Source organism: Acomys russatus, chromosome 9, assembly GCF_903995435.1.
Source record: "Acomys russatus chromosome 9, mAcoRus1.1, whole genome shotgun sequence".
In the NCBI taxonomy this organism is placed as follows: domain Eukaryota; kingdom Metazoa; phylum Chordata; class Mammalia; order Rodentia; family Muridae; genus Acomys; species Acomys russatus.
In genome coordinates this window covers 31862858-31887105 of record NC_067145.1, presented here as the reverse complement: position 1 = coordinate 31887105, position 24248 = coordinate 31862858, and positions in this window count along the sequence as shown.

Below are 24248 nucleotides of genomic sequence, written 5' to 3'. Positions count from 1 at the left end.
GCCTCCCATCCACAGCCTCCCACCCCACAACCTCCCACCCACAACTTCCCCCCCACAGCCTCCCACCCACAGCCTCCCATCCACAGCCTCCCACCCCACAACCTCCCACCCACAGCCTCCCACCCACAGCCTCCCACCCCACAACCTCCCACCCACAGCCTCCCACCCACAGCCTCCCACCCCACAACCTCATCTCCATATCGTCATTTCCAAAGACCCACCCACATACTCCCACCACATCCTAAAGGCCTTGGCCTGTGGGTTTGGTGGGGGCTTAGTTCAGCTTCACATTGCATAACAGCCCCATTAACCTCCAACTGGCTGCCCAGACACAGAGAGGTTTGGGGAAAACCCCATGGTGTGGAAAGGCCGCCACGTGGTGGTGCAGCACATTTGTGGAAGAGACAGGCTTCAAGGTGGCCCAGTCACTGAGATTTCAGACTGGTTTCTGACTAAGGCTATGAGATTGTGAAAGATGCAAGCTAATCCAGGTGTGAAGGAACCTCTTAGGGGTATCTTGATGACCACCTTGCTATCGAGGACCCCAGCACCCAGGGATGCAGGCATCTAATGGTCTTTGTGGCTTGCAATGGGACGGATGACTGGGGAGAATCTCCAAACTTCTCTTCAGACTATGAAGAGTGGCTGTCTTGGCAGAAACGTTTCCAGGAGACTGCACAACCTGCTAGAGCACGCTGGCCCTGGGTGAACTCCTGGGTATGTTCACTTCCCCACAGCTCGGCATCAGGGGAGCCTTGTGGAGGAAACATGGCTGCCTCACTCAGGTTAAAGGATTCATTGTGTGCTCTAAATATAAGATGGTAATTGTAGACATAATGGCGGTTTCCTAGTGGCATACAGTACTTAATGTGCCGGGAGAGAGAACAGCCCCCACATTAAAAGGAATTATTGTATTTGTCATAAACTCCTCCTAGGGTAATTCTGCGCTTGGCTCCGGGCGAGTGGGAGGGTGTCTTTGATGAGGAACATGAAGGATTACATGGAGGTGGAAGGTCAGGGGGCCGCACCTGACAGGTGTGCTCCTGGGCCATGGCCAGGTAACTCACTAAGACTAACCCGGGGCACATTTACATTTGAAAATCAAGCCTGACAGCCAGAGAAATCAAAGCGCCTGACACAGCTGATAGTTCTATGTTTGGAAATGAGGTTCAGGCACAGGCTGTGGGTCCCAAGGAGCACCTCTTGTATGAGGTGCCAGGCTGAGCCCAGGGTGAGTGTGGGGAATAGGCCCTTCTGCTCGACCAGCAGAGGCATTCTCAGAGCAGGGAGCCCTTCCAAACCCACTTCCTTCCATCTCCTTGAAAGCTGGGACACAGCGGAGCCTGCCAAAGAGGTGTTCTGCCATGTCACCGCAGGGATAAGCCTAGGGGCACGCGCAGTGACAAGTAGGATGAAGGGAGAAGAGAGAAGGAAGGTTTATTGTTTATCTTGCAGGGCCTGTACCATGGAAATAGAAACTGTAAAAGCAGGCGGGGGATGCAAAGGATTGCAAGGGACAAGCTGCTTCTCTGTAGAACTCACACCAGAACACTCACATGAAATGAGAAGAGGCACCCGAGCATTTACATGTGTCCCAGGGCCCGCCTTCCTAAGTTATTTCATTATTTTGGTTACTTGACAATGAGGAGGAAGTTGCTGGCCCTGCCCAGGGCCTGTAGATGGATACTGCCTACTCTGTGGAGGCAGTGAGCCTCTCCCCTCTTTCTGGGAACCAGCCACCTCTATCCTGCCACATGGTGATGGAGCCTGAGGACCTGAGCTCCTGAGTCCTCTGGCCACAGCTGCTCTGTCATTGGCAGCATGGTAGAGGCTCTCCAGCATACACTTGCCATAGTGATGGGGCAGTTGGCTTCCCCAGGTATGTGCGGAGACCGGCCCTAATGTTGATAAAACCTCTGACTTGTGGCAGTACTTTTCTATAAAAGGTCCCATCATTGGCTAAAACGTGGCTCTCTCCAGCTGTGATGAACCTACAGGTTCAGGGTCCAAAGGGTGAGCTGCTCTGGCTGAGGATCCAGAAAGCCCCAAGGGTGTAGGAGAGTGTGTAGCCCTCCCAGTTCACCCCTTGGGCTCCAGCCAGCACTGTAGCCCACTACGGTCAGGTGGAGAACACGTGGCCACCATTCCTAAAGTCACTTGAGGGTTCAAAGGAAGAGCTGAATTTCTAAATTCCAAAATACATTGACCCATAGTGAGGTTCTATGGAGGAATTGAAGGAGTCTAAGGGCAAGGTAGCCACTGTGAATTGACAGGTAAAGGTTGAGTATTTGGTTGGATCGAAGCTGTTTCCAAAAGCAAAGTTCCAGAGTGACACAATGCACAACCAGAACCAGGCACTCCATGGACACTTGAACGCTTCCCACCAGTGAGCCAGTCGGCTAGCTGGGAAGGTGCCCTTCCTCCCCTGGGCCCCACTCTTGCTCCTTGAGATCAGAGAGTCTGGCTTTAAGGGAGCTCAAGATCTTTCTCATCTCCCATAGATATACAGAGCCTGGGGCATTCGGTGAGAACCAGTGAAGACCGTGTTTGCAGACAGCAGCTCTGAGGGAGTACTGTGACCTGCAGCAATCCTTCGGCATCCTTCCCTGAATCTCTAAGGAGACAAACCTCTACTAGGAGGGAGTTTCTAGGTTGGGATGGCTGAAGACAGAAGACTCATCCTGAATGGGGGACCATCCCGGGCTGAATAACAAGGAGAGAGCAAGCTTAGTCCAGCATCAATTATTCTCCTTCCTGACAGTGGAGTCCATGTGACTAGACCTCAAACTTGTGCCACTGTGCCTTTCTGGTCACGGCAGACTGTCCCCTCACACTGTGAACCCTAGTAAACCCTTCATTCCTTGAGTCGCTTTTGTCACTTGTTTTGCCACAGAAATGAGAAAAGTGACTAACAGTCCTTGAGTCGGGGGATTGTTCAGAGAGGAGAGCTGAGAATGTCTGTGACCTGGAGGCTGGCAGGCCACGCGAGCGGACGCGTGAACACGTTCGGTGCAGTGAAGACACGTCTCCTATCTGCTGCGGAAATGAAACTTAACTTCATGGCATCTGGTGAGACATCTTCTTTAAGTCTCATTACATGGCGCCGTTCCATGCTTGCCACTCCTGAGGTGTGATTAAACTCACATTCATCCTTGATTGAGGTTTGGAATCTTTTATTTAGGGAAAAAAAATAGACTTCAGAAGGCAGCGCTCTAGCACTGTAACACTCGGTGAGGCCATTAAATTTAATCCTTCCTTCACACTCACTCCAGGGGTGATTTCAATTAAATTTGTTCAAAATTTATCAGTTTCCTGCATGTTGGCATAAATGATTCAACACCACTTACATATTCACTGAGCAGAAGGCATCGAAGGGTGCGCAGTATTGGTATAACTTTTCACCGTTTCTTCATAAATTCTCCTAATAGGAGTTTCTATTATTTAAAACCCTTGTCCGCTACGTTAAATGGTCCTGTTGTTCTTGCAGCAATGGAATCTAATTACAGATGCAAATTTTTGGAGTATCCATAGGTTACAAAAGCTGTCCTCTCTCCTAGGACAGACACCTGGCGTTTATCCTCCTGGAGGGGTACAGGGATGTGGGCATGACTCTGGGGACACTGCGGAGAACAAAGGTGTGAGGAGAACTTTAGAATTTTAGAAGGATGGTTCAGGCAGCAAAACTTGGGTTTATTTGGAATCTGGATCTCAAAGGATGGATGACTGGGCTGGGAGGGTCAGTGGTGTAGAGACCAGTGCCCAACTCCCCTGTGCTCACACCAGAAACACTTGTGGACACTTGGGCAACTGTAGGAACATACACACACCTCTGTAAACTATGCAAAGAGCATGGTTATGTTCCCAGTAACTTACTTAGGATCTGTGTTTGCCTATTCCCTCAGAAGAAATATTTCCGTTCCCCCCCCCCCCCCGTCAACTGCACCAGAGAGAAACTACGTTGTTGACTTGATTAAAGGTCAAATGTGACATGCTTTGCTATTGTAACAGAAGAAACACTGTGCCATCTTAAAGCCTGTTGAGGGAGATGTTGGCTGACCCCAGTTTAACTCAGACTTTTCGTACGTGAGCTGCCTTCCCGGGTTCTGAGGCTCTCACAGGCCTCATCAGCTGGAAAGGCCTGCGTGAGCCGTGTTGTCTTGCCCTCACAGAATCATGAGAACACTACAGGTGAACTTTTACAATTCCACTTTCCAAGTGTGATAGAGCAAAGCATTCCATCTCCAGTTTGTCTAAAGTGTCATAGGTACAGATCAGAGTTCTGAAGGCAGCTGATGGGATTTCCAGGCTCTTGTATCTCACACCCATGGATAGTAACTGGAAAGGAGAAAGTTTACCAAAGGGTAGAAGGAAATTGCCATGGGAAAGCCCAGGTCTGGGTTCCAAAACAGAAGGAGGTAGAGGCCATGTGACTCTTTGTTGGCTGCTCACATGTAACATGTTCTTTCTACATATACCTGTGGACAGTCCTGCCCCGATGTCAGCTTATTTCCTCTTAATCTTGATGGTTCTTGAACGCCTCACTACAGAGCCCTTCTGAAAAGCAAATTCAGCCCAATATGTCTTACTAAACCCTAGATCCCATCATGGAATGCCATAGAGCTCTGCACTGGGTTTGCTGCTCTGATGCTCTGTGGGACACAGATGTTCACTCAGAGTCTATCTGTATCTTCAAGGAGAACACATACCAGCCTCTTCTCGCTTTGTCTCGTCTCTTCTCACCTCGTCTCTTCTCTTTTCGTCTTGTCTTCTCTCTTTTCCTCTTCTCTCCTCTTCTCTTCCCTCCCCTCCTCTCCTCTCCTCTCCTCTTCTCTTCCTCCTCTCCTCTTCTCTCCTCTCCCCTCCCCTCCTCGCCTCTCCTCTTCCTCTTCTCTCCTCTTCTCTTCCTCCTCTCCTCTCCTCTTCTCTTCCTTCTCTCCTCTCCTCTTCTCTCCTCTTTTCCTCTCTCCTCTCCTCTTCTCTGTGGCAGAGTTCCCGTGTTCTTTCCAAAGTGCAGAGCTGAGGGACCCAGACAACTTAGCTATGCTGTCTGATGGCCCCTCCCTGGTACTTAGAAGCTCTTGTCTCCAGAGATGATGTTTTCTGTGGAAATGTGTGTGTTCTGACCAGCAGCAAAAGCATCCTTGAGATGACACAATGGTTCCGTGACTCTAGTACCTCGGTCCTGTCCTTAGCTGATCATCAAGGCAATTGAGCAATCTTCAGTGAAGACTTACAGAATTTGTTCTGAAAAGTTAATAATAAGCTGTTTTAGAGTAGCTAGCTCTCAAACAGTATCAGCCCCACATGACCCTGTGGTGGGGTCTAATCGAAATATTCTAAATTGTTTTTTTTTAAATGTCAAACTTTGACCACAAAATAAATGATAAATATATAAAATAATTCTGGGCCAAGCATGGTACGAAAAATCAGTGCTGAGAGACCCAGATATTGATGTGGCCCAACAAACACCTTGTTTCATTGATTGATCCATCGATCGATTGATTGATTAACTGAGTTTTGAGACAAGATCTCTTCATGTAATCCTGACTGTCCTGGACCTCACTACATAGACCAAGATGACCTTAAAATCACAAAGACCATAGTGCATAGTCCTCGTGAGTGCAGGGGTTGAAGGCATGGCCACCATCCCAGCTGCCTCAGAGACTGCTCCAAGAAATTTTGGAAGCAGTGTTTGCATGAATTTGAAGAAAGGTTGACTGATGTTTTTAATGGAAAAAAAGGGCACAAAGGGAAGTTAACAAAGCCTCAGAGACACATGGACTCCATCAGGCATGCATAGACCGTTTGCTTACATTGGACATGCAAACACTGTTGAACTCCACTAGACATGAAGAATATATAGACTCCATCAGACATGCAGACAACTATGGGTGCTATTCGATACAAAGATACAAATGGATCCCATCAGACCCACAGAAACGGATGGATTCCATCAGACATGCCGAGACCTGTGGGCTCCACAAGACACAAACATGCCCAATGCAATGTAGAGAAAGAGAAGAGAGAGAAAAAGGAGATAAAAGTCTAGTCCATGGCCAAGTTGCTTCAGTAAACTCCAGTCAGAAACTAACTCCCTTTGGCTCTGCCTCCCTTCACCCTCAGGACTCTTTCCAGCCATCCATATAGCCCTGGTAAGAGACCCGCTTCTAGTTGGTTCAGTTCCTTTGAGATTCTCTCAAGACATCTATCTATTCCACCACTGAACCTTGGAACTCCATCTCAATAGTCCATACCCATATAAAAAGACACAATTAAAAAGCAAACCCCACATGCCCAGGCCACACCACAAAAAGCATCAGCAGTAAACAAGATAGGATTTCTGTGTCCCCACACCCCACCTTCATCATCAGCCATATCTGTGCTCTCAAGGAGAACAAGTCAGATGAAATTCAAGATACAAACTTTTAAAATTAACCATGGTAAAAGAGTTCACAGAATTTAGGGAGGACAAATACACACCTGAATAAACTTAAACAGAGGAAGAAAAGGCTCTTGATTGAAGCCCAAGAAAACAGACTTGTAAGTCTGAATGAAATAATGATAGGATTTCAGGATATGGAAGTTGGATTCGATAATGTGATACAAACAGTAAAGAGAGTCCAAATTGAATTAAAGCTAGAAATAAAAAGTTCAATAAGTCTAATAAAACACTCAGTGAAAACCCTCAACAATAAGGCTGTCATATGGAGTAGAATACCAGGGTTGAAGATGTGGTCAATGAATTGAAGCATCCACTTTAAAAAAAATAAATTTAAAAAGAAACACACAAACAGAATACACAGGAACTTTGGGGAAACATGAAAAGATGAAACCTACAGGTTATGGGCCTAGGAGAAGGAAAATAATTCCAAGTCAAAAACAATTGAAAGTATTTTTAATAAAATCATAGCAGTTTTTTTTCCACATTTACAGAAAGAGAGGTACAAGGTATTTTAGGTACAAGAGAGCTGTAGAACACCAGATCAACAAGATGAAAGAAGAAGTTCCCCATGGCATATTAGAGTTAAAACACTAAAAACATAGAATAAAGAAAATGTATTGAAAGCTTCAACCGAAAAAGCCCAAGCCACATACAAAGGCAAGCCCACCAGAATAAAAACTTATTATTTGATAAACACATTTAAATCCAGAAGGGCTTAGAAAGATTTATTCTAACTTCTGAAAATTCACATTTGCCAGATCAGACTATTATACTCACAAAACTATCTTTTATAATTGAAAGGTAAATAAAAAACGTTCATGATAAAAAAAAAAAAACAGACTAAAGAAACTTATGATCACTAAGCCAGCTCTACAGAGGATACTAGAAGGAGCACTTCAGACTGGCAAGAAGGATAAACACAAAAAAAAGGAGCCACAAGAGAAAAAAAACCACTAGGACTGTTAACCAAAAGAGTCCTTGAAATACCACAAAGTCAACAAAATAATAGGAATGAACACAAATCTGTAAATAATGATCCTGACTATTAGTGATCTCAGTTACCCACATAAAAACAAAGTAGCTAGAACTCTGAATTAGAAAACTGGATATATCTTTTTTTTGTCATCTCCAATAATCACCCCCAAATCATCAAAGACAGACAACTCCTTTGGGGAAAAAGGATAGAGAAGGGTATTCTAAACAATGGGACTAGGAAGCACACCCCAATATTCTAACATCTGACAAGACAGACTGCACATAAGTCAGAAGAGACAAGAAATGTCACCAAGCCTCATTACAATTCTAGACTTATGAGCACCAAACACAGATGCACAGGATTTCAGCAGACATGACTAGACGTAAATTACAAACCCCACACAGTGATAGTAGGTGACTCCACTACTCTCAGCCATAGACAAGACATTTATACACAGAATAAAAAGAGCAATGTTAGAGTCGAATGACATCTTAAACCAAACGAATCCAACAGACATCTACAGAGTATTCCACCTCAACAGTAAGGGATATATGTCCTCCCTAGCTCTCCATGGACTTTCTTTCAAAATATCATAGTAGGACACAAAGTTTTAACATATAGGAACATTGAAATAGCATGCTGTATTCTGTCTTTACCACAGTGGATTAAGGCTGTATATTATCTGCAAAAGAAACTAGAGAAAGTGCACAAGTGGACGGAACTTGAACAACACACTATTGAATGATGAATGGTCGTCAGGAATGAAATAAGAAAGCTTCCTAGGATGAAATGATGTGAAAGTACAGCATTCACAAGTCGATAAGGCACAATGAAGGCAGTCCCAAAAGAAATGTTTACAGCTCTGAGTGTCTACATTTTTTAAAAAGACCTTAGGACCTTGGAAAAACAAGGATGAAACAAATCTGAGAGCTGTAGATGGAAAGAAATAATTACAAACAGAGCATAAATTAATGAAATAAAAACAAACAAATGACAATATAAAAATGATAAAATGGAGGGATGATTCTTTGAAAAAATTACTAATTGACAAACCATTAGCCAAATTAACCAAAATAAAGAAAGACCAAAATTAATAAAACTAGAGATGATAAAGGAGAAAATAAAGAGGAAGAAAAAGACACAAAATTATAAAAAAAATCCATTAGAGGTAAATTCTTTTTCATTAGTAACTGAACAATACATGGATTAAATATCCTGATAATAAGATAATGAGTTAGAATAAAAGTTATGTCAGTTTCCATTCTAGTCCTTTCTTACACCCTATCTTCAGTACATAAGAGACAAACAGAGACACTAAAAGAGAAGTAAGTTGTTCAAAAATACTTGTAAAATGTGACATTTATCATGGGGGAAAAATCAGTTCTGCTGTGGAAGATCTACGTCCATCAACCGGGCCTCGCACATAACACTACAGTTCAGACTCAGGACTGGCACATACAGGGATGTGAAACAAATCGAACAAGTGTCCAAAACAGAAATTTGAGCCAGTAAACGAAGCTGGAGAATCCTTGCCAGACGCAAGTCAAAGGACAGAGCCACAAGGAGCTGCCATGGAAGGTACTATCCAGGTGGCCTGGAATTCAAAGGACAGAGCCACAAGGAGCTGCCATGGAAGGGACTGTCCAGGTGGCCTGGAAGTCAAAGGACAGAGCCACAAGGAGCTGCCATGGAAGGGACTGTCCAGGTGGCCTGGAAGTCAAAGGACAGAGCCACAAGGAGCTGCCATGGAAGGGACTGTCCAGGTGGCCTGGAAGCTCGTGCATAGTAAAAGTAGAAACATCACACAAAGAAGCTAACACACTCAAGTCTTGCCTAGAGAAAAACTCATGTCATTAAATATGAAAAATAGAAGCATAACAAGCTCAGTAACATAATATAGTTACCATAAAACGTGGTCTTGAATACGCTAAAGCAATTAATAAAAATGATGAGACCTAAGGAGGGGGAATGGCAGGACACTATTTCAGTAATAAAAGTTAGTAGTGCATTGATCTCACAGACATTAAAGATAATTAGAAGTGTTTCAGACAACATTTGTAAACTAATTTAAAAGCTAAAAGAATTGTTAAGTTATAGGAAAATGCAACTTTCTAAAAGTAGGGAGAAAGTAGAGCATTGCAATTGTAATAATCTTGAATTTACCATGAAATTGAAAACACAATGAAAACCAAAAACGCATCCCAAGTCCCAGTAACTGTTGCCTGGGAATCTACCAACATAGGAAATATTATGAAGTTCCACATGAAATTTGGCTGATTTCAGGAGCAGCCGACTGTAACTAATGTCTGAACGAAGGGTTATACAAAATAAAGGAGACAATTTGTACCGCATCTTACATGGTGGGCGATATGAGGAAATTCAGCACCTCTTTGTGGACATTACAAGCCAGACTGACACACAGATGCCAACACTTGCATGTTTAATAAGCAGAAAGACAGTAGCGTAGCATAAGATGCTTGTTGCGGACTCGTTTCAACACAAGACTCCGCCAGGCATGAGAATAAACCTGACAAAGGATTTGTTTTCAAAACAGCAAGAACCAAACCAGACTGGGTAGATCCCTGGCCAATCGTGTACCTCAACAGAGGGTCAAGGACACATGTGGTACAAGAATGCCTGGAGGGGCAGGATACTTGAAAAACACGTGATGTGCACCTAGGGACACAGAGACACCTGGCAGTCGCAGGGATGCTTGGTGGCAGAGACAACTGGTGGCACAGGGATCCTTAGGGGACCGTGATACATGGGAGGAGTGAGACAGCTCAGGGACAGGGATAGTTGAGGGGTGGTGGTGTCTGATGATGTAGAGATGCTTAGAGACGGTAGTGATAGGTGGGTGGGGGACACCTGGACCAGATCCTCAGAAGATGTGCATAGGTCCATGTTCAACACACTTGTTCTAGCTCTAGACCACGTGCATTGGACGTTTTTGAGACACCTTTGTTAGAGATGCCCCCTTCCCAGGGCCCAGGCCTGTCTGCCTTAGCATCCACCAAGGACCTTGATTCTTGTTACCAGAACATCCCAGTATTTGATATTTCCCCCTTTATCAAAATGTCCCAAATGGCGAACAGTCTCAAGGGCATCCTACTAGTCTCACCTGAGGTAGGCTTGGAGTCGGCTGTTGTACTGAGCCATCAGGTCCAGCCTGCCCTGTTGCGCTGAGTGCTCACTTTTGCTTGGTGCTAAGTGCTTAGACGGCAGCCTAGCATTTCATTAAACTCTTCCATTATGTTGAATTCAGGCAGAACAACGAAAACATTTCCAGGCAACTTGCTACGTGAACAATCAGGTGAGATGGCAGCCCGGCCATTACTTATCAACTTGCCATTAAAGTTTCAGAAGGCATTATTAATTATTGAGGGATTAATGTTGAGACCCAGCTGTGTGCCCCAGTTCCTCGCAGGCACACGGTGTGGATACCTTACAGCAGGGTGTGGCATGCACACTTGCCCTGCTCCTCTCGCTGCTGCTCCAGCTTCTGGTGAAGAAAGGAAAGGAACCAATTGCTTGTAATGAAACAGCATTAGGGGAAAAAAAAATAATAAAATGCCCACAAACATTTCACTTAGCAGCTGTCAGGGGGAAAGTTGCTTGGGGGAAAATGTAGAGGGTCCTGGGACAGGACAACTGTGAACAGCCTAACCCTGGTCCTGCGAACAGCTGACAGACAGCATTATTTGGATGGCCAGTTGCAGCCTGCAGCTCCCACACTGGAGCTGCTCCCACTAGGAACATCTTGGAAGAGCGGTTCCCAACATCCAAAGCAAGACTCCTGGGATGACACTGACTTTCCCTTTTAATTCTGATGGCTGCCCCTCAATGACTCTTGCTGTTGTGTGCTTAAAACTCTCTCTCTAGCCAACAGAGCCGGGCAGTGTTTAGTCCGAAGTGAGGAGTGCAGTGTGCATTGGCCCCGTCTCATGTGGAAGAGGTCTCAGACCCGTGCCAAAGACCTGAAGGCACAGCTGCTTGCTGCTGGATTGGCTTTTAGCTTCTGTACTGGATGGATGGGGACACTGATGAGGGCAAAAGATGCCCCTGAGAAATGCAACCTGTGTCTCTCGTGCACTGCTGCGTCCCATTGCAAACTGGAGCACTAGTCATCAGAATGCAAGAAAGGTGCCCATTCACACTTCAAGTATGACTTACCTTAGTCTCTGTTTGTGAGCTGTTCCAATGCAAGTGTGTAAACACCTTTATTATTTTTAATGATGAACTACATCCTATTAATATTTCAAACTTGCACTCGGGTTGAAAACACAGTAATAGTGGTTCATGAACCTAATTGGTTCTGTTCAATAGAAAACAAAAGAGGCTAAGATTGCCAACTCTGTCCTTGCAGTACCTGTGTGTGTCTCTAAGGTGACCAGCCCAGCAGAACCTTACCTGTCCCTGCCCTTCACAGAGGGAAATCCATCCAAGCGCTGGTGAACTGGATATAGGGTGGATTACCGAGGGGTGGGTATAAAGGTAGCAGGTTAAAGAGAAGAAAGATGACCCTATGTCTCCTACAGCTGATGTTGGCTCAGGGAAGAAATCAAGACAGTGCGTCTGTCTGCCTGATCATATACACTGCCAATGCCACCTAGTGATGTTGAAAGCCAACTCATTTCTAGGAGCCTAGCTCAGGCTGCTGGCTGTGCTTGGAGTGGGGTGTGTGGATATGGATGTATGTAGGTGCATATGTGTTCATGTGTGCCCTCTGGGTGACGGATACTACAGTAGCCACAGCCTGCACGTACGTACGGTACTAAGCATCCAATGATGGAGTGTGAAGGTGTCTTGGGGAGACGGTGGCACCAGAAATTGCTGGGTATGGCCCTTTGGAAGAAGATGCATATTTTCCCAAGAAGGTGGCAGTTTAATGGAACTGGGCTGAAGCGAGGTTCTGGAAAGTAAGCGGAGGCTAATGGAGCAACAGAGAATTCAAATAAAGAGAGACTGGTTGCTAGGGAGGACCTGCACAAAGCTCATGTGTACAGAGACAGTAAGTAGAGTTAGCGGACAGCTGAGCTTCCAGACACCGTGCAATAGTGATGGGCAGCTGTGGGTCCCTGGGTAGTGAGGGCCAGGCCTCACATGAGCAGCGGTGGAAGAATAAGATCTAGATGTTCACAGAACTCTTGCACCCACTTGTGTGACGACTGTCAGGAAGTTCTATGTGCGTCACGGGTAGGTGGTTAGTGGACTCAGGAAACTGAAAAGTCAGCCCTGTAGAAGGCTAGAATTACTCAGACACCACAGATTTGAATAATTTCAGCTTTTAGGGCACTCCTTGCAGACCTGAGCTTCTTGTGGACAATATGGATTGATCTGTGTGCTTTTATGTATGGACGCAGGCCTGGGCAAACACCATGAGGCTGTAGTAAACCACAGGGTTTTTGCAATTAACTTCATAGAGCTCAACCATGTGATCAGAGTAGCTTTCATGGTAAGTATGTGTGGCATCTCCTAAGAGAGCGTGCACATGTAGGCTGTGCTCTGTGCGTCGGAATGAAGATGCCGCCGAATGAGGGTGTTTGTGAACACACATGGTTTTGTAGACATTCATGTGTTGGGGTGCCCATGTTAGCATGTATGCATGATATTGATGGGGATAAGGGTCTACATGTACACATGCAAGCTTCTGTCATATAATCGCAGGTACAAATGTGTATACATGCTTTGTGCTCGTGGGTGTAATTAACACGTTTATGTGTGCATCTGTGTTAGTGCCTGTCTGAGTGAATTCCAGACATGAATACATACTAAATAGTGGGACATGGGTGTGTCCATGCTATGTGCATATTCATATGTCTGTAGGCATGCTTTCTTATGGACACATGCTTATTAGCGTACTGTGTGAAAATGTCTGTATGATCACGTACACAAGTTCTTCTGTGTTGCTGGTGACGTGGTCTGAATAAAGGCAAATGATGCCTGCATGTGAACTTACAACTGACCAGCTGCTAGATTCTCTGTGCATCACTGCCCTTAGCTGTAAATTAGGGCTGCTGAAGGCTGAATCCACACTCTTGGGATCTTGTGAGGCGTGTGTGTGTGTGTGTGTGTGTGTGTGTGTGTGTGTGTGTATCTGATTCTTATGGGAAAGAAATGTCATAATTTATTCTTTCCACTAACCACTATGGTCATGGGCTGAACTGTGTCCCTCCAAAATCCATATGCTGAGTCCATAACACCAATAGGACAGTTTTTGGAGTTGGGGCCCTGGGAGGTAAAGGTCTTGGGAGAGGGGCTCTGGTGATTTGACTAATGCTTCATAAAACGATACCAGAGAGATGCATTCGCCACTATGTGGGAATAGTAAGAACACAACCATCCACATGCCTTTGCCAGAATCCCAGTGAGCTGGACCCTGGTCTGGCATCTATTTGCATACCAGGAGGAGAGGTCTTACCAGAATCCATCATCCTGGCCTCTCCTTGATCCGACATCCAGTCTCCAGAACTGGAAGAAATCAAACTTCCGTTACTTGAGGGCAAACCTGTCTAGTGGAAGTTTCAGTTTCTTTAAAAACTCAGTTATGTTATGTAAACAGGTTTCTGTTTAAATCCCAGATGTGGGATTTGGAGATGCTTTCAGTTTATCCACAGATAATAATTGTCTCATGAGGGCCTTCATCTTTGCCAGCTGCAGTTAGTTTAATTCTGAGGAGTCTGAGAGGGTATAAATACCGGAGACAAGAGAGGCTCCAGAGAGGATGCACCGAGAGAGAGAAAAGTATGATTCCAGGGAAAGAGAGAGAGAGAGAGAGAGAGAGAGAGAGAGAGAGAGAGAGAGAGAGAGAGAGAGAGAGAGAGAGAGAGAGACAGAGAGAGAGACAGAGAGAGAGACAGAGAGAGAGAGAGACAGAGACACAGACAGAGACAGAGAGACAGAGACAGAGACGCTTTGAGGAGATGGACAGAGAAAGAGGAAGGCTGTTGGTTCTGCTGGATATTCTGACAATTGAGATTGGTATTTTCCCAAAGAACCCAATGACTCCAATGACTCTAACCAGCTGGAACTAAGTCTAAAGAGGTCTATGTCCCCTGTACCTTCTAACCTTCTTTCTCTCCTACCTAGGGCTGGGGGTTTGGAAGGGAGGTAGAGGCATTAAGAAACCCCCAAATAAAACAGAGTTAAAGAGTAGCACCTACAAGCCTGTGGCATTTTGCCAGTGCTTAGTAAGACATGATATTCTAAGTCAGGAGATTGATTAGTGAAGGTCAGTTATCCAGTATTTTAAAGGATGTACCCATTATTCAATGTGAGTTTTACATAATGGATGAATTTATATGTACCATAAAATCATAGAACTCCATGTTCTCAATTGACTGTTAAGACATGCCCATTTTTGCAGCAGTGGAACAAACACCAGGGGAATAAGTAACCACCCACTTTGTGGTTATATTTAAGGCCCATTCCACATGATAAAACCCTTGGTCAGGGCAAGAATCTATGGTTAGACATAGGCCCAAGGGGAAAATACACTATCTTATTCTGATAAATGGACATACCGTTAACTTGACTTCTAATGACTTGTTGCTATGACCATAAATTAATCTCTCAACGTTCATCATAGAAATTTCTATTTGCAGAATAGAGTGATGAAGACAAGGGACCAATAACCAGCTAAGATGCAGAGATCAAGATACTTTAGATGACTTGGCCCTAAATGAAGCATCTGTACCACAGCCCCTCCTCCCAAGGCTCACAGAATATTGTGGGAGGGAGAATGGAAAAACAGTAAGAGCCCCAGGCAGTGCATAAATACAAGGAAAGAGTGTCCTCTGGGCACAGCAGGCCAGCTGAACATATGGACTCACAAGGATTGTGATAACATATACAAGGCCTGTGCAAGCTCAAGGCAGACCAAATCCAAGAACAGAGAGGGGAGCTGGGCACAAAACCTCAGCCCTAGGCGGCCATGCTCCGGTGAAAGACCTCAAACTGAAAACATATGAGCAGCACAAACTGGGCTTGGTATAGAAAATATAAAGAGCACACAGGTCAATGGGAAGGAAAGACTTCAGGGAAAAGATGAATAGCATCAAAACACAATATATGAATTATCAAAGAATTTTTAAAAACCACTATTGAAATATTTTAGCTACAAGTTTTCAATATAACCTAAAGAGAGATGAGCTTATAAAATGTGCAAAAAACATTTGATGACCCAGTTAAAATAAAAAAAAAAAAATAAGAACAAGTTTATGCCACAGTAGAAAAAACAGACTCTCAAATCGTAAAAGGAATCAGTAATTTAAGATAGGAAAATCTGAATGCCAGGGTAGTCTGCCTTCAGCAGCAAAGGGCCCGGCCCTCCCACGACAGGCCATTCCTGAGCGTGAAACTCACTGATGAGCAAGCCGGGATGTGACGCTCAGTCTGGCAGCTGTGACTGATCTGCCATTACGCAGCTGTTTAAGACCCCAGTAAAAGCCTTTTTGAGAACCACTCTCTCTTTAATTAGCAGCCAGTGGCTGTCCTATTAAATCTAAATTAAGTCCTTATTTGAAGCGGTTAATTTGAAGATTTAACCAAATGTGGACACCTGCGAGAGAGCAATTTCAGTTTCCAGTCCCTGTGAGGACCTGGCAGTTCGGAATCATTGGGGTTCGAAGGCCTGGCCTCACCACTTAGAGAGCTGAAGACATCTCCTGATGGGTATGGTACTTGGCAAGTGTGTGTGCTCACACGTATGCACGTGTGCAGCTATGTGTACCTCTGTGTGTACTAAAAATATCCTAGTAGCAAATAGTAGCAAATGCTTCTGTCAGACAAAGTGCAATCTAGTAAACACAAAACCAGTTGTGAAGGTGTTAGCTAGTGAGCACGCAGGCAGCCCTGCTCCTCCACTGGGGATGCCTTACAGTTTATATAAGCATGGGCAGGCCTTTGAAGCCTTGTAGTGTTCCCTCCATGAGCTTTCTGGGGCTTCTGCTTCAAAACTGCTACCAGACTGGGTGCCTGGCCCTGTACAGGTCGGTGAAGGCCTGCACTTTGGACTCAGTGCACCCGTGATCTTGCTCTTCGGACTCAGTGCACCCGTGATCTTGCTTACCAAGCACCATTTGTCTCCAAACTCCTTCAGAAATGACCTTTGGATTAAATACATAGTGCGGATCTGCATTTCTGGAAACTTGTGATGGCGACAGCGTTTAACTTGGTTTTGTGGGTAACTGCACGCTGTCTGAGATTTAGGCACATTTGTCTTTTCATGGAAACGGACTCAGGAATGGGCGGAAATACAAACATTGACACTGTCTACAGATGCCTGTATTGACCACCTTTCTAGCTCGATGCCAGCTACCTGTTCCTGGTCTTTAGGTCACAGATGAGCTCAGATGTCCATAGAGCACCATGCTCTGCTGTGTGTGTGTGTGTGTGTGTGTGTGTGTGTGTGTGTGTGTGTGTGTGCATGTGTGTGTGTGCTGGGAGAGGAGGAGGTCACCACACTGGCTGAGGCACACTCTTGGGATTCCAGAAAAATCAAGCTTATTTACAAGTAATAGCCAGAAAGAACCCAGCGACAGGCAATAGATTTCAATACATTTTACTTTTCCAGTAAATTATGTCACCTGATAAAAAATGAACACTTAATATAAAGAGGAGACTGTTTCAGTTGATTAAATGTATCAGTAGTTCCAATCAATAAATGGTTATTCTTAATATATATTTGTCATCTAAAACCAGCCTATTTTAGAGATGACTGAGCTCTAGGTTCTACACGGGAATGATTATTTTAACCCCTGACCCAAGTGACATGGGCAACTGCACAGTGCACCTCACAAACATGAGTGTGTCAAATGAAGCCATGGATCTAAGAGGACATGTGCTTCTGTCTAAATTTACCCAAACTTATGCCAGGGGTCCTGGGATCTGGGCTCAAGCTATGTTTGGGGCTGCTCTTCTTGCCCAGCTATGAGGATGAGTCCCCACCTATACCTCTCCAGCTCCCCTGGGGACTTCCAAACCCCAGAGATAGCTGGACTCCCAAAACCTGGCCATAGCCAAGGAGATTTATAGGTATTTTAGTAAGAGGTAGATGGAGGGAGAGGGAAGGGAGAGAGAGAGAGAGAGAGAGAGAGAGAGAGAGAGAGAGAGAGAGAGAGAGAGAGAGAGAGAGTTGGTGCAGTGTTTGAATCTATATGGCATTCTTCGTTTTGTTTTTGGGTTTTTTTTTTTTTGGTTTTTTGTTTGTTTGTTTGTTTGTTTTTTCAAGACAGGGTTTCTCTATGTATCCTTGGCTATCCTGGACTCACTTTGTAGACCAGGCTGGCCTTGAACTCAGAGTGATCCGCCTGCCTCTGCCTCCCAAGTGCTGGAATTAAAGGTATTCTTAACTTAAAAACGTTCTATAAATGTGTGTGTGTGTGTGTGAGCACATGAGTCAGGTACCCACAGGGGGCAGAGGTGTTGGATCTCTTAGAGCTACAGTTACCTGCAGTTGTGAGTTGATGCGGTGCTGGGAACAGAACTCAGGTCCTCTGTGAGAGCAGCACATGCCCTAACTCCTGAGCCCTCTCTGTAGCTTTGCCTTTCTTAATTTTATAAATATTATTCCCTGTGTTGATTGAGCTCCTGAGTGAGTTACTAGACTCTTGCTCCTTTTCCCATCACAGTGTTCCTGGCAGCTTATAAACACATGCATGTACACATGTGAACCTAAGTAAGTGTGTACATGAGCATATGTGGTATAAATATCTGCATGCCAGGCATAGTTTGCTGCATGGCTTGGGAGCTGCTGCCATTCTGTGGAAAGGGCAGGCCAACCCCCTTTCATGGCCCTGCTCTGAGATCCATATAATAGTTTGTCCTTGAGGAGAACGTGTCTGGTAAGAACTGGTAAGAACTCACCTGCACTGGCTCCTGACCATGATTTTGCAGAATGAAAACACCTGTTAAGTTAGGTTTTCACTGCGTGTGTTTGTCTGTGGTGTCCTGCTCAGTAGACCTCTCTGTCTGAAGAAGTTTATCCTGGGGCTCATTTGCTGCATCTTTCAGTCTCTTCTGCCCAGTTCCATGTAGAAATATTGAAAAGCAACTTCCATATTGAAATGACTTAATTTGGATTTAAAGAAATAGTAAACTGCATTATTAAAAATCAATTCTGCCCATGTATTTTTAATTTGCAATTGGCTCTTTTGATTATTGTTTTTTTTTATCACACTAACCCTAACCTGACAGGCACAAGGCAAACATGTGGGAGAGAGAAACGTCATTCTGTCTGTCTCAGGGGGTCAGTCCATGGCTGATCAGCCACATGGACTTGAGAACCCCGAGTTGGAATCTGCGGCTCTAATCCATGAGTCTGTGAGGGATATTATCTTATTTTTTTTAATTAAGATCATTTACTTATGTCATGTATACACATGTGCAGTGGTGAGTGGGTGAAGCTCAGAGCACAACTTGTGGGACTTTTTCGACTTTCATCCTGTGGGCTCTGGGGCTTGAACTCTGATCATCAGGTTTGGTGTCAGGTGCCTCGACTCTCTGAGTCATTTCATCATCTGTGGAGCACGTATATTGAAATAATAACAATTTCTCTGACGTGAGTTATGTTGTACTTCAACAGTCCCAGGCTGCAGGAACTTATCTTTTCATATGCGTTCAATTGGAAATTTGTTTCATTATTTTATTTTCCCTATGTGGTTTAAGTGTAGTTAACTTGTTTTTAAATCCTGGCTTTTCTGTGATGACTGAGATACTCTGACCTATGACATAGTCCATAGACTGACCAGAAGTAGTATATTCTCGGCCAGGGGCATTGGCCTGTATTTTGTACAAGCCACAAGGTGCCTTCTTTGCAATAATGATCAGGAATCTGTACCATGCTTTGCCAGGTGGTGTTTTAAAGTGAAGCCTCTTTTTTTTTTTTTAATATTTATTCTATTTTCTTTTTTTCTATGCATTGGTGTATGTTCTCACACTGTGTGGGCACAAGCCTTTGTGTATGCATATAGCGGCCCTAGACTGACACCACGAGCCTTCCTCCTCGCTCTCCACCTTTCCCTCAATTGAGTCCAGATGGCTAGAACACCAACATGGCTAGTCTAGCTAGACAGTTTGCTCCAGGAATCACCTGTCTCTGGCCTGTAATTTTCACTCCTGCAAAGGCTGGAATTGCAGGTGCATCACCACACTTACCCAACAGTTAGGTGAATTCTCAGGATCTGAGTTCTGGTACTCATTTTTACTGCTTGTGTGGTGTGTTGGTTAGACTTCACAGACCTGAGGGCATGTATGTAAGGGACTGTGTGACCGGTATTTAATGAAGAAGATTCAGCCAACCTGGGTAGCACCATCCCCTAGACAGGGGCCTAACCCTCCACACAGTATAAAAGGGAAGCTTGCTAGCTGAAAGCCAGCAAGAAAGCAAAGGTGACTTTGTTCTCTCTTGGCCATGGGTGTGAGGTGATTAGCTGTTTGAGTTCCTGCCTTGACCTCCTCTTGGCAATAGACTATCGCCTGGAGCCATGAGCCAACCAACCCAATCAACCACAATAAACATGGAGCAAGAGTGTTAACCCAGAGACATCTCCCAGCCCCCTGTTCACTCTTTCCAGGTTTAGGCATCTGTTGTAATCTTGTATGCAGATTTAGAAAAACAATTTAGTTAAATTAGATATTGATTTATTTAATAAATCAACTTAATAAATTAATTCATTTACAAATTAACTTATATGATCAAAGCAACCACAATACTGAGTTACACTTGTCAGTTTGTTTATATGTCTTCACTTAAGTGCCATATGCACATGAGTATTGCGCCACCCTTTCTATGGTCCACTGTTTTGTCCCAGAGTCACAAACGCATCCTGACAAGTGTTGTGTGTCTGCTGGTCATCATGATAACATGTGTTTTGTGTGTACTGTGCTCATCAGTCACCCTTCCATTAGCTTTAGTGTTTAAAGTTGTTTTTTCCATTTCCACACAGGTATTTCTGTCTTCTAGTAATACTAACAATATTATCTCTTTACCTCTATTTTTCACAAATCACACATTTCCCTACCCTATTTTACTGGCAGACAAAAAAAAAAAAAAAGCATTATTGACTGTAAGTTCATGTTGTTTTCCTAAAGGTAATATAAAATTCTCTAAACTTAGTTGTTTGTTTTAGGTGGTGAACTTCAAAGACAGTTAAGAAGTTGAGTATGGTGCATAAGCCTTTAGGCAATCACTCCTGAGACCTGAGTTCGAGGCCAGCCTTGTCTACATAGCAAGTTCCAGGAAAGCCAGGCCTATACAGTAAAACCTTGCCCCAAACAAACACACACATAAAAATCCAATAAAAAAAAACCAATTTTAAAATAGTTAACTCATGTATGTTGATCATAACTTTTTCTTTAAAAACAAATGTTTGCATTACCATTTCATTGCTCACCCATTGGCTCACTAGTGTGAGGTTTTGATTTGACCCTGTTCCCTATATGCACCACTCGCATCACTCAGCCATGACTTGATTTCAGCAACACATGCATGGCCAGGATCAGAACAGCATAAAGTAAGCGTATGAGTTGTCAACCTTGAATTGGCTGAAATGATAAAAAAAAATCCAAAATGTCACCTCAAGGTGGCTTTGTGGGGAGTGGCCTTATCTATCATCTCCAGACATTGCACTGTGTCTGGGAAGTAGAGGGAGGGTGGTACCGTTCAGCGCCTCTCATCCCTTACCCTCACCCATTTGGGTGCTGTGATAAAATGTTATAGGCCTGGTGAGCTTGGAACAGCAGAAAATTACTCTGCAAAGCTCTGGACACAGGAACTCCCAGGTAGAAATGCTGCCGGGTGCAGCTTCCTCTGCCATGGCAGTCACTGTTCCTGTGTCCTCAGCTGGGGAGAGGGGTAAAGCTGCTGTGTGAGTCCTGTTTGTAATAACACTGATCCACCTGTGAGAGCCCCAGCTTCTGGACACCATCCCATCCCAAAGGCCTCATAACACCTTGAGGGGTTTAATATTGCTGAAATTGTACTTATTCTTAGCATGGCGGTGACGATTTCAGCTATAAATTATGGACATAAGCATTCAGACATAGCACCCCACTGGTACACATGTTGAGCACCACCTGTAGGCTTAGAATGTTTCACAAACCTAACCCTAACCCTTCCAAACCCCCAACTCTAGGCAGGAGAGAAAGCGGGTTAGAAGGAGGCAAACGCCTTTACTTCTACTGGCTGGGTAGGGTCACCAGGTCCTTTTTGGGGTAGTAGCAATCTCAGTTGTCAGCAGCAAAAGCAACAGGCAGTGCTTCCAAGCAGCCACTTCTCTCTTTATGTTCTCTCTTCTTATACCCCTCAGAGCCCTCATAATCCAGCTAACTCCAGCTGGCAAAGACCACTCCCTGCATGAGACAATTATCAGCTGTGGACAAACTAAAGCCCAAACTAAAATTCCACACTTGGGATTAAAACAAAAACATATTTACATAACCAAGTTTACAAAGCAACCAAAACTTCTGTTACACCTCACCCTTGACCCATGTAGTGTCCCTTGGTCCTCAGCTCCCCCGCCTTCAGCTTGCTCTGTGTAGGTGCCCTGCACTTACTATCCTGTCCAGCTATTTGGACCTTGTGACAATTTCACAGTGTTATCCAGGTTCTTACTCCACTGCCCTGTGGTGAGTTACCTCTGTATTTCAAACTGAGTTGTGTGCAGTGTCACTTAATTTAAAAAGTACTAGTTCTTACTATTGCAGAGTATTAAAAACTAAAGAAAGGGGCAATCTGAGGATATCTATAATTGTATATGTTCAAGTCTATATTAACATTTAGAGAAATCAACCAATAAGAAAACTCAGAAGTTTTGATGCATACAAATTTTAATTAATTGCATATTAATTTCCTTATCTATCATTTGAGTTGTAATTTCCTCAATTTGCACAGTTCCAAGACTTCCAAGTTCCATAAGCAAGGGTCAGAGGCTTGTGGCTTTTTGTCTGATACTCCTGCTTGCAAATTTGGGTGTTTGCAAGTTAAACTAAAGCAGAGGCAGGAAGGGAAAAGATGGCTGCTCCCCCCTGACTGCCAGGGAGCCTAACAGGCCAGCCTTGTTTCCTACATCCAGACACGTGACCAGGATGGGACCAGAATCCCACAGGCATTTTCCACAGTCAGTTTGCATCTTCATTCATTCAAATACAATATTTATCATGCAGCTTAACTAGTGTCTGAAGTCGTTTTCATTAATCTTCGTTTCCTCAGAATTGACCTTGCTTGGTGTTCATTGGCACTTCTGAGTAACGAGAGTGTCCATGCACGTTTCCCATTTCTTCCCAAGTGGGGTGCAGGCATATGCCTTCATCCTGAAATGCTTAAGTGGAGATCTTGAAGACTGATTATGAAGCTGGACACGGTGGCACGTGCCATCCACAACTGTTCCGTTGCTGAAGACGCTCAGGCGAGAGGCAGCTGAAGAATGCAGCGCAGTAGAAATGGAGGGACCGGGAGAGCACGAAGCAAACCATTTTCAACAATCGCATGCAGCGCCCTCCGGAACTCACCGCAGCTCTGAGTCCCCTCAGAAGACCTGAAGAAGATAGGCCCGTCAGAGTTCTGTAATGGAGAGGGAAGGGCCTCCCGAGGCCTCGCCATCCCTGAAGACTTTGAAGCAGGTGGAGCAAGTTGCTGGAAGAAGAAGGACAGTGGTATAGCCGCTGAAGATGTCTGGGTTCCAGTAGAGCACCCCTCCCCGAAACTCCTGTAAACAACCCCCTCTCCATGCTCCTATAAGCAACCCAATGAAACTCATTGGATTATCTAAAAATACACAGAAAAGCCCAAGAACATAGGGGCACCGATAGAGAAGTGGGAAACAAAAGCTGAATAATAAAACACATTATCAACATGTATGAAATGTTATGATGCAACCATCATGCACTATTAGTGCATAATAAAACAATCGAAGGCAAAACAGTTTCTCTCACTTTCTACTTGAAAACAGATTCTTCTCCAGTACAATGTACCCCTAGCCAGTTTCTTTTCCTTCTACTCCTCCTAGCTCCCTGCTACCCAGATCCATTCTCCCTCCAAGAAATGTTTTTTTTTTTTTTTTTTTTTTTTAAGAAACTGTGGCACACATGCTTACCAATTTGGTATTTGCTACACTGCTTTTGCACAGCACGAGAGAACCCAGAATTGCATGGAGTCTTAACGCTGGTGGGGTAGCACAGGCTTTGCTTAATGGCCTGGGCAGAGCTGGGTCAGTCTTGCTCCTGTGACCAAGTAGTTATGTGCAAACATGGGGAGGAAAGGATTTGTCTCTACCTAGCCAGATGAGTAGGTCAGGGGCAGGAAGGCTTCTCATGTCAAGGTACCAGGGCACTACCTTGATGACAGTGAGCTGCTGTGCACCAGTTGAAACTTAGATTGTAAAATATAAGTGTAAATTTAGATTGAAATCTCCTTGGTAGAGTGGAGTCAGGGTGGAGGGTTTGTGGGACTAGAGGGCCCCACGCTTTTTCAGAACTATAAAGCAGAGACATTGATGGATGGAAGCGAGTTAACATGCTACCCCTCCTGGGATATTTGAACGTTAACTGAATTACTCTCTGATCTGTGATTACAGGCAAGTGGGCAGCTGACAGCAGACTATACACTGGTCTCATTCTCTATCTCTCTCCACTCATGTCACAGCTAAACAAGCCCCATTGCATTAATTGTGTGCTGCCATTTGAATCCTATAGGGTTTGAAAATGTTAGGTGTTTATGTTTCTGTGCATGACATACACACACATTCTGCCCTTTCCACCCCCTGGCCTGTTCCAGGTTTCACTCCTGAGCTCTTGCTCTAGCTCCTAGGTGGATACCTGTCCTGGGGATAC